The sequence below is a fragment of the Megalobrama amblycephala genome, linkage group LG1 (assembly GCF_018812025.1).
Source record: "Megalobrama amblycephala isolate DHTTF-2021 linkage group LG1, ASM1881202v1, whole genome shotgun sequence".
Classification (NCBI taxonomy): domain Eukaryota; kingdom Metazoa; phylum Chordata; class Actinopteri; order Cypriniformes; family Xenocyprididae; genus Megalobrama; species Megalobrama amblycephala.
The window spans coordinates 53468943-53478382 of record NC_063044.1 but is presented as its reverse complement, the minus strand read 5'-3'; the positions used below and the strand labels follow the sequence as shown (position 1 = coordinate 53478382).

Here is a 9440-nt window from a genome sequence, read left to right as displayed (position 1 = left end):
ACCAAATGTTGCGCTGGTCAAATTGCGGTTGAAAAAATAAATAAAAATGACGAGTCGGACATGAAATTTAAAATCCCCACATGAAATTTAAGACCACCTTATGGAAATTTATCGAAGATGAATCGACTTCGATAATGAACCCGATTTTGCGTGGCTTGTCCATGAACTACGGCTCTGTCTATTAAAAGGCGCTCCATTTTAAAGCAGGTGATGGCAATTTAGCGGTAATCAGGGAACCGGCTTTACTGACGAAATGCGCGTGAGAATCATGCAATATATCGCCCAGCCCTAGCTCCTCAATATTTTCTGTGATCTTGGGAAGCTGTGTTTGCTTTATCTCACTATGAGAATTGCAGTCATTATCTATCTACAGATACATACAGGTACTCCACTAGGGCCCAGTACTGACTGTAAAACCCTATTTTCAACACTGCTAACAGCAGTCTCCTCAACTGACTCGACAGAATCATGTTTTAAGCCACCTACCACATCACTGTCTTCACGTGAGGTATTCAATTCAGCATTTTCAACAACAGACAGCTCTGACGAAACCGAAGCCGTATTTAAATCATTACCGCGTATCTGCCCATTGTTCTCTGCATTAGCAGCAGCGGCACCCTAGTGAAAAAAAAGTATACTTTATTGTATTTTAAATATATTCCCTTTTTCTATAGTACACTGCAAATATACTAACAAAAAATGTACTATCATTAAATATATAAAAAGTATATTAGTATCATATTTTCACAATGCAACTTTTAACACACTTTAAAATAATTGTACTTTAGTATATTTTCTAAAAAATATATTTTAGAAAAATATACTTGAAGTGTAAGTTCAGTTTATTTTTTATAAGTGTATTTATTTGCACTTTATAAAAATATATTTGAGGTATATTTTAACAGTGTGCTGGAAATGATCATTGTAACAATGCACTGAAAGTATATTTAAAAAATACATTATTTAATATCCTGAAGTTGTAGTGTATCTAATGTTAAATTTGAGTATATTTTTTAAGTTTACTTCTTCATCCTTGGAATTCATTATATTACTTGTGCTATTTATTTCAGTATGAATGCATTACAAGCCCATTTAGTATATGCAGTGTAGCCTATACAATTTCCAAATATGTGTAAATGTTTATTAAGTTTACACTGGCAGAATCATTTTACAATCGTACACACAAATCTATATTAAACAACACACCAGCAGCACAAGTAATGCGAAAAAAATATGTCGAGTGGTTAAACTTACCGGAATTCAAATGTCTCTTCAACTTGGTCTGTGACCAATCAGATTTTGTTGCTCACTGCCTTCAGCCAATCAGAGCTGCTGACGTCACGGTCGTCGTCTGAATCTCCTCGCTCAGTCAGTCAGGTGAAGTATAATGTCGCAATGTGTAATTTATTTAATAAAACACTGAAAGCGCAATACATCGCTCAATCTTGGGGATTCTGACCAGTTCAATCAAGTGACATCGCAGCCTGACCGTGATGGCGACGACAACCGGGAATTTAATGGCCTACGCGATCCTGAAAGAACCGGAGAAAAGTGCTGCTATTGGGAGGTGAGTTGTAGTCTACCAGTTAACAAACTTTATTTTATTTTCGTTAACAAACGGAGAGCGATATTTCAGCTTGATATCTCCTTTTTGAGTTTTTGTGTGGTGGTTTATGGCACGTTTGTATGCAGCACCAAAACATTCATATGATTGGTCATATCGGCCCGTATTCTGTACGATATTAATTCATAAAGTGTTTTATGCTTGACTATGTACCGAAAACAATATCGACATGCCATTCTGATACAGTTCCCTGCTGCTAATCCTCATTTACTGTTCAAAAATAGTATTGGTTCAATGTAGGATTTAGACAGACTATTGTAAACGTGAATAAAGAGTTGAACATGCTGTCTTATATCTTTGGTATATTCTGTCAACAGATGCTGTTCTTCACGAGTCTCTGCGGTCATCATTGTGCCATCAGACACAATGAGAAGCTCATCAGAAAATGGAATATAATGTGTAATTTGTATTTGTGTATAGAGGGTTAGGGTTCTTTAATGAAAAACATGGTAAGTTTTGCTGAATCTAAGTTTAAATAAAAACTATTGGATTTGTCAATGAAATATGTCTCTTCATTAGTGATGTTGTTACATTTTATTTGTTTTAATGGCCTTGAAAACAAATTCATTCAACTTTGGGAAAATGTGTTAAACTGTATTTAAATAGTAGCACAACTGTATTGTGTGAGATTATGTAATTCAAAGTACAGTAATCAACATTTGAAGTGGATCAAAAAAGTTAGGACAACTTTGATTAAAGGTTTTGATCCGCTTCAAATGTTGACTATATTATACAAAGTATAAGTAATAACAAAGTGTATTGTTATTGACTGCAAAGTGTGTAATGTTTAATATTTGGAATAAGCCAAAGGTACTGAGCATACAGTACTATTACCTGTAAAATAATATATTCATTGTATATTGCTTGTGTTTTCTGAAGACACTCGTAATTATTTTGTAATGTACTTAAATCACAAATAAAGTGTACTTATAACACAAAGTGTACTCATAACAGAAATAAAGTATACTTATAACACAAATAAAAGTATACTTATAACAGAAATAAAGTATACTTATAATACAACGTATATTATAACAAAAAATTATACTTTTAACACAAAGTATACTTATAACACAAATTAAGTACACTTTAATATCACTAATCAAGTATGTAATTAGTCCCTACACAGACATATACTTAAAGTGTACTAAGTATACTTGAAGTTGTTCCAATTTAGTACACATAAGTATACTAAATATACTTAAAGTTGTATTTTAATACTACTTAATTTCAACTTAAATATACTTAGTACAAAATTAGTTGTTTCAAAATAGCACACTTTAAATGAACTAATCATTAACACACTTGAAATATACTAATAATTAGTCTTGCTGCAAGTATACTTAGTATACTTTTTTTTCACTAGGGCAGCTACGCTATTTACATTCACTCTGTTTTTATTAGGACAAGTCTGCCGAACATGCCCAACACCTCCACATGTGAAACATCTCATTGTCTCAGAACTAATAAAAATCGTGTAATCTTTACCGTCAATACTCATCCTGACGGAGATCTCAGCGCTTCAGTCTGTGAATTCAAAATCATAACCACCTGTCGTCTAAACGACATTACATGTTTAAGTTCAGCATTTTTACAACCAAGTGGAATCATTTTAATGGGGCTCATTAGCTTACCATGTCTTTTAAGTATTTCCTCTAATTTTTCACTTACAAACGGTGGCACGTTTGAGAGAACAACTTTTTTGGTTGGACTTGAAAGGGGTAGAACGGGCACAAATGTATCATTTATTGTTAACCCATTCTCAATCAAAGTGTCCACCACTTGAACTTCCTTTAGAAAAAACCAACCTGGTCTCATAGGAAATACGTACCTCTGCGCACTTTTTTGCAGCGCCACAAATATGTACCACCAGGTACGTATTGCTATAGTTCTGAAACAAAAACGTCCACTGGGGTCGCTAAAGAGAAGGACATGTTACATTTCGATTAACAGTCAGAGGTATGTACACTACAGCATATCCAATTATCCTAAAACTGTGTTATTTTAGTGATAAATGTAACGTGATTCGTGTTATATTACTGAAACATGTTTAATCTGATGGTAAATGTAACGTTAGAATCATGAGAGTGCTCACGACGCCAGTAGAACAGATAAGCTAATTTAGCTAGCTTCCTTCAATTAACATTACGTACTCTGCAGTACAAAAATTACAGCCGCAGCATACATCGACAGAACCCTGGCAAAGTAGGTACGTTTGTAGCCAGGTGGCTATAGTGAACTAAAATTAGCGCTTGCTAAGTTCTTTTTTTAGTGATAAATGTTTGCTGTAATGGTAAATGTGATGTTAGAATCGTGTGTGAGCACTCCTGATAAAAGCAATGCCCTTCAATTATGTTTCTGTAGTACATTTTGTAGCTAGCTAGGTGGCTAACGTTGGTGAGCTAACGGTGAACTGTCTGAACATAAAACTTATATGTTTGCACATACACACATTCAGCAAATCACCAGTTCACCAGTTATGAGCACATCCATATGTGCAAACAAATGCGATATACATTGCATTACTTTCGATGTATTATTAGATGAGGTTAATCTGCGTTTATACCTTAAGAACTACAAATCCCATGAAACTGTCGACCAATTATGTGTTGCCATAAAACGCCGTGTGCAAACATGCGCACTATCAATGTGTGTGTGTGTGTGTGTGTGTGTGTGTGTGTGTGTGTGCGCGCGCGCGCGCCCACACAGTAAGAAACTACGTTTACATCACCAAACAATTTTATATGTGCTTGCAGGTTCCCGACATATGAAAGTGATAGAAAAGCAGCAGGTTAGTCTTTCCATGTAGCACCAACTTGTGCCATAGCCATTGCTTATGAGTGCGCATTACTACATTTATGTATGTATTCTACATGCATTTTAATGTAGCTGTTGAATCTGCCCATACGTCTAGGCCAGCCCAAATAGGCCAGTAGCCCCTCACTTCAGAACACTCAAGATCCAAGGGGCGGAGTCGGGTAGGTTAAGATATATGGAAAGTGGGAGGAGTTGGATCTAGAACCAGGAGGTGGAGATGGGTAGGGTTAGAGCCAGGGGGCGGAGTCGGGTAGGTTTAGGGCTATGGAAAGTGGGAGGAGATACACTCCGCCCCTTGGATCTTGTGTTCTGCAGTGAGGACTATCTCAAGTAGGCTGCAGCCTGCGGTGGACATCCAACTCCGCCCACAGCCAAGTGTGACATCAGAAGCCGCGTCCGTGCCCAATATGTCACCTCGTGACTCCCCATTAGATGTATATACATATCCTTCAGATGCAAAAGCCTCCAAGTGTCATCTGAAATGTTCTTCTAAAATGAGCATTTTTATCAAGCTTGTATGTTTAGGTTCAGTTATTTCACTTTAATGGCAATTAATAGGTCCTTTTCAGTGACATTAAAGTGAAATAACTGAACATAAACATATGAGCTTGATAAAAATGCTCATTTTAGAAGAAAATTTCAGATGACACTTAGAGGCTTTGCATCTGAAGTCTTCATATATACACATATCCATGGTGATTCCCCATCCCTGTGTCACCCCTGGAACCCAATTTGTTGTATGTTGGTTTCCAATAGAGGGTATGCACGTGACGTCACCGTCAACCATTATGACTGCGGTCACGCCCACTAAGTGGCAAAAGACTGACAGGATTGGTTTTCAGCGTGAATGCCGCAAAAAACACACAAAACACATCCAAAACAGCAAAGAGCTTTGCGACTGACTGTACAAATAGCTTTGACACAAAACCTGAGGTATAATTTTACAGACTGCCGAAAGCTACAGAAAAAAGAAGCAAATGGATCACTGCAATTCACAGAAACAGCTGGACTCCAGCAGAGAAACATGGATTTGTAGTTAGCATTTTGTGTCAAATTATACCGTGGCGTATATATTGTATTGTTATATACAGTGTTGACAAGCCTACCGATATTGTAGTTGTATAAAATATTCACAGTCAGATTTGCTTTGTGTATTTCCCTGGTGTTGAAATCAGGCACATATAACTGTCAGGAAACACGACTCCAGGCTGCATGTCAATATCCATGGATTAGGTTTATTTGACAAGTTGTAAGGACCACTTTCGAGTCCAAACTTTAGTGTAATCATTTGTTTTTACTTGCGTTTTCGCAGTTTCTCTTATTAAATCCAGTCATGCAGCAGGTTCTTTTGCCACTCAGTCCAGCTGAGGGGGCGTGTTCTGGCGGGAAAGGGACGTCTATGCATACCCTCCATTAAAAGGATTTTTAGGCATAAGGTAAATGATGAAAGCGCATTAACCCCACCCCCAAAAAATTACTTCACCAGAAATCCCGCCCTGCTGCTAATTTCATTGGTTACAGGTTTAGAGATAAGTGTTTGGTGTAGGCAATCTGTACTGTGATTGACATGACCACATTTGGATGTCCACCACAGGCTGCAGCGAGACTCTTCTCGGCTAGCCATTAGTACCCGCCTTTATAGTAACAACCTAGTTTCAAAAAGTTGTTACTGGATATTACGTTACAAAAACATGTTGTATTAAGGTTTTAATGTCATTTTTTACTTCATTTTAGAGATGCCAGGAAGCACACAAAAAATATGCACAGGGTGCAACAACCTAATAAGTGTTGCTTATAAGACCTGCCCGCATTGCAAACAAGTGCAGCCATATAAAGCAAAAGTTGCATCTCTTCGCTGCAACTTTCAAAATAAAAAATCGGAATGGAAGGCATCGCTGAAGAAAAACAACAACAGGACGGTCGTCCTTAATAGCAGCCATGTGTTGGTAAGGTTAGGTCAGGGCTAAGGGATTTATGAAGTGAAGTCAGTTATCACAGTAAAGTTTAACAGTCAATAGCCATGTTTCCATGTGATTGTAAAGCAAACTTTTGAAATGTTGCAAAAAAAAGAGAAAAATGTAATCAAATGTGAATCAGGTGTGTTTCCATCAACTGGTTTGGAGTAAATAAATTAAGATCCCGCGAGGTGATCCTCCCGCACTGAGGACGCCCCTAACCTGCCCTGTTTACCACCTGCTTTTGGGCTGCATTCATAAACATCCCGCCCTTTAGGAGACGGGACCTCGGCGCTACAGGGGCCATTACCGGTGTGGTGCCAAATTTAAAAAACCTGCCAGATTAAGATCACCCTAGTAATGGAAGTTTTGGAGTAGGTTTGGGTTAGGATTAGGGGTGGGGTTAAGATTCAGATAGACTTGAGGGTGAGGGTGGTCATAATTTGGCAGGGAGTCGAAATTCAGCACGACACTGGCATCACACCATCCACAGGCTGAGCCTTGATCAGAAGGACTCAGGCCCCTGAGTGACACCAGGCAAGCGGTCTCCAATACACCACATTTCCTACACTGCCTGTCAGACAGGGTTTCAGTGCTGGGCTCTTCCCTCTTAGCTTGCCGCTACTGAGTGAATCCTGGTTAGTTACTTTTCCTCCGCTTAGCATTGTGCCTGACTGCGTAAACAGCTGATCAGTCATGTGAGTTTAATGTTCGCTACGTCAGAACTTGGGCAAAGCTGTTTCAATGTGCCGTTCAGCGCATTAACTCTTTTTTGAAAAAGGCAAAAACCACCTCAAGCGAGCATGACCTTTTTTTTTTTTGACTAAATATGTTTTTTTTCCAATGCGATACTTCAAAAAGCATATAAAAATACATTGATGGAAATATGGCTGCTGAAGCAGAAAAAATTATCACAATGATAGGATTTTTTAAATATGTAGTTATAAACCAATAGTAATTAATTTCTTGATATAAGTTGTTTATCAGATATGACCATTAAACAGCTGTCATGAAATTAATGTTAAAAATTAAATCATTGTATTCTGTGCATGTTTTTTTTTTTTTATGTTTTTATTTCAGCTTGACAAACTTGCTGCACTTGATTTCTTCCCCGTACTACTGTTGGGGAAGAAATCCCGGGGAACCTTGGTGGCCGATGTCATCCTAGGCGGGGATTATATTTTGGAACATGATTTGCTTCAGAAAGTTAAGCTAATGTATGAAGCTGTGCTCAAGAGTAAGTCTTTTTGTACGGATATGAAGCTCTGTAATCTGGAAACACTGGTAACTCAAAAGAATGTGAACCCACAAGTATCATTCTCTTTATTTTTCATATCGATGCAAAAAATGAGCATTACTTTCAGCCGTAATAGGATAAAGCAGCATGTGATGGCTCTATTGCTAAAGGAAACTATTTGGTGAAGTCAACAAGCTAGATAAAAAGTATTTAGGCAGACAGTTTTGTGGCATTAATTTCAGTTGATGGGAGAAGTATGTGTTAGGTCTTTGATTTGCCCCTGTTTTAAGTTAAAGTATATATTACCTACCCATTTCTGATAGGGGCCATATACATGCAGTTTGTGCCCAAATCAGTCTACTAATGACATGCGCTCAGCTTTTTGATTCGGAGCACTGCTGAACTCTTAGTCTGGATTGAACAGGAACTTTTTTATTCATAATAATATAAAACTGAAGGACAGTCGCCTGTTTTCTCAGCCAATCAGATTTTTGCTATGAATTGAATTGAAGCTAGCATTCTCTGGCCATTGGACATATCACACCTGTAATGTAAAAATCAATCTTAATTTAAATACTAGCCTGTTATCATCACTCACTGTCATGATCACCAGTGAGAGTGCCCTATCAGCCACTAGAGGGCACTCCATCCCGGACTCTTATTTCCACCCGTTACATGGACTACAATTCCCATACACACTCACAGGACTCATTATCCCATGTCATTGCACCCACCTGTTTTGTGTTCCTCATTAGTGTTTGTCTATTTATACTCAGTTGTTTCTGTCCTTGGTTGTGGTTTGTTAATTTATGTTACGTGCACTTTTGGTTCCTGGTTTTGATGTTTTATGTGGACTGTCCTGGAGTTTGACCCTTGCCTGTGTCTGGATTACGCTTTGGATTACCCTACAAAAGCAGCATTTATTGTAGGGTAATCCAAAGCGTAATCCAGACACAGGCAAGGGTCAATGAGCTGTCAAAGTCAAACAGCTGGGTGCAATGACATGGGATAATGAGTCCGGTGAGTGTGTATGGGAATTGTAGTCCATGTAACGGGTGGAAATAAGAGTCCGGGATGGAGTGCCCTCTAGTGGCTGATAGGGCACTCTCACTGGTGATCATGACACTCACCCGCAGGTCCTCTTTCTTGTGGTTTCAATAATTAGTCATAGGCTATATGGAATAAAGTGCCACTGAGAAAAACTTTTAATTTTTAACTGTTTAATTTTTCTTGTGTTTGATGTTTTTCTTCTCTGCAAGTTCATTTTCAAAGACAGAAGAAGGCCACAAGTAGCACAGAAACCACCAGCCCTCCAGAAGCTACTGGCACCGATACCATCAGACCTCCAGAAGCTACTGGCACCGATACCATCAGCCCTCCAGAAGCTAATGGCACTGATACCAATAGACCTCCAGAAGCTACTGGTACCGATACCATCAGACCTCCAGAAGCTACTGGCACCGATACCATCAGCCCTCCAGAAGCTACTGGCACCGATACCATCAGCCCTCCAGAAGCTACTGGCACCGATACCATCAGAGCCCCAGAAGCTACTGGCACCGATACCATCAGCCCCCCAGAAGCTACTGGCACCGATACCAATAGACCTCCAGAAGCTACTGGTACCGATACCATCAGACCTCCAGAAGCTACTGGCACCGATACCATCAGCCCTCCAGAAGCTACTGGCACCGATACCATCAGACCTCCAGAAGCTACTGGCACCGATACCATCAGAGCCCCAGAAGCTACTGGCACCGATACCATCAGAGCCCCAGAAGCTACTGGCACCGATACCATCAGAGCC

At 39.0% G+C, this 9440-nt stretch overlaps 1 protein-coding gene and 1 long non-coding RNA gene across 4 annotated transcripts in view; both read left to right on the top strand.

Moving 5' to 3' along the window:
* LOC125274624 (polymeric immunoglobulin receptor-like) overlaps nucleotides 1-9440 on the top strand; it is an 859185-nt gene that overhangs the window by 794332 nt on the left and 55413 nt on the right. The window lies entirely within an intron of this gene.
* Nucleotides 3437-9168, top strand: LOC125275036. Its single transcript, XR_007186372.1, has 4 exons — nucleotides 3437-3583; nucleotides 4381-4415; nucleotides 6176-7633; nucleotides 8893-9168. It is a non-coding gene; the product is annotated as an uncharacterized LOC125275036 (long non-coding RNA).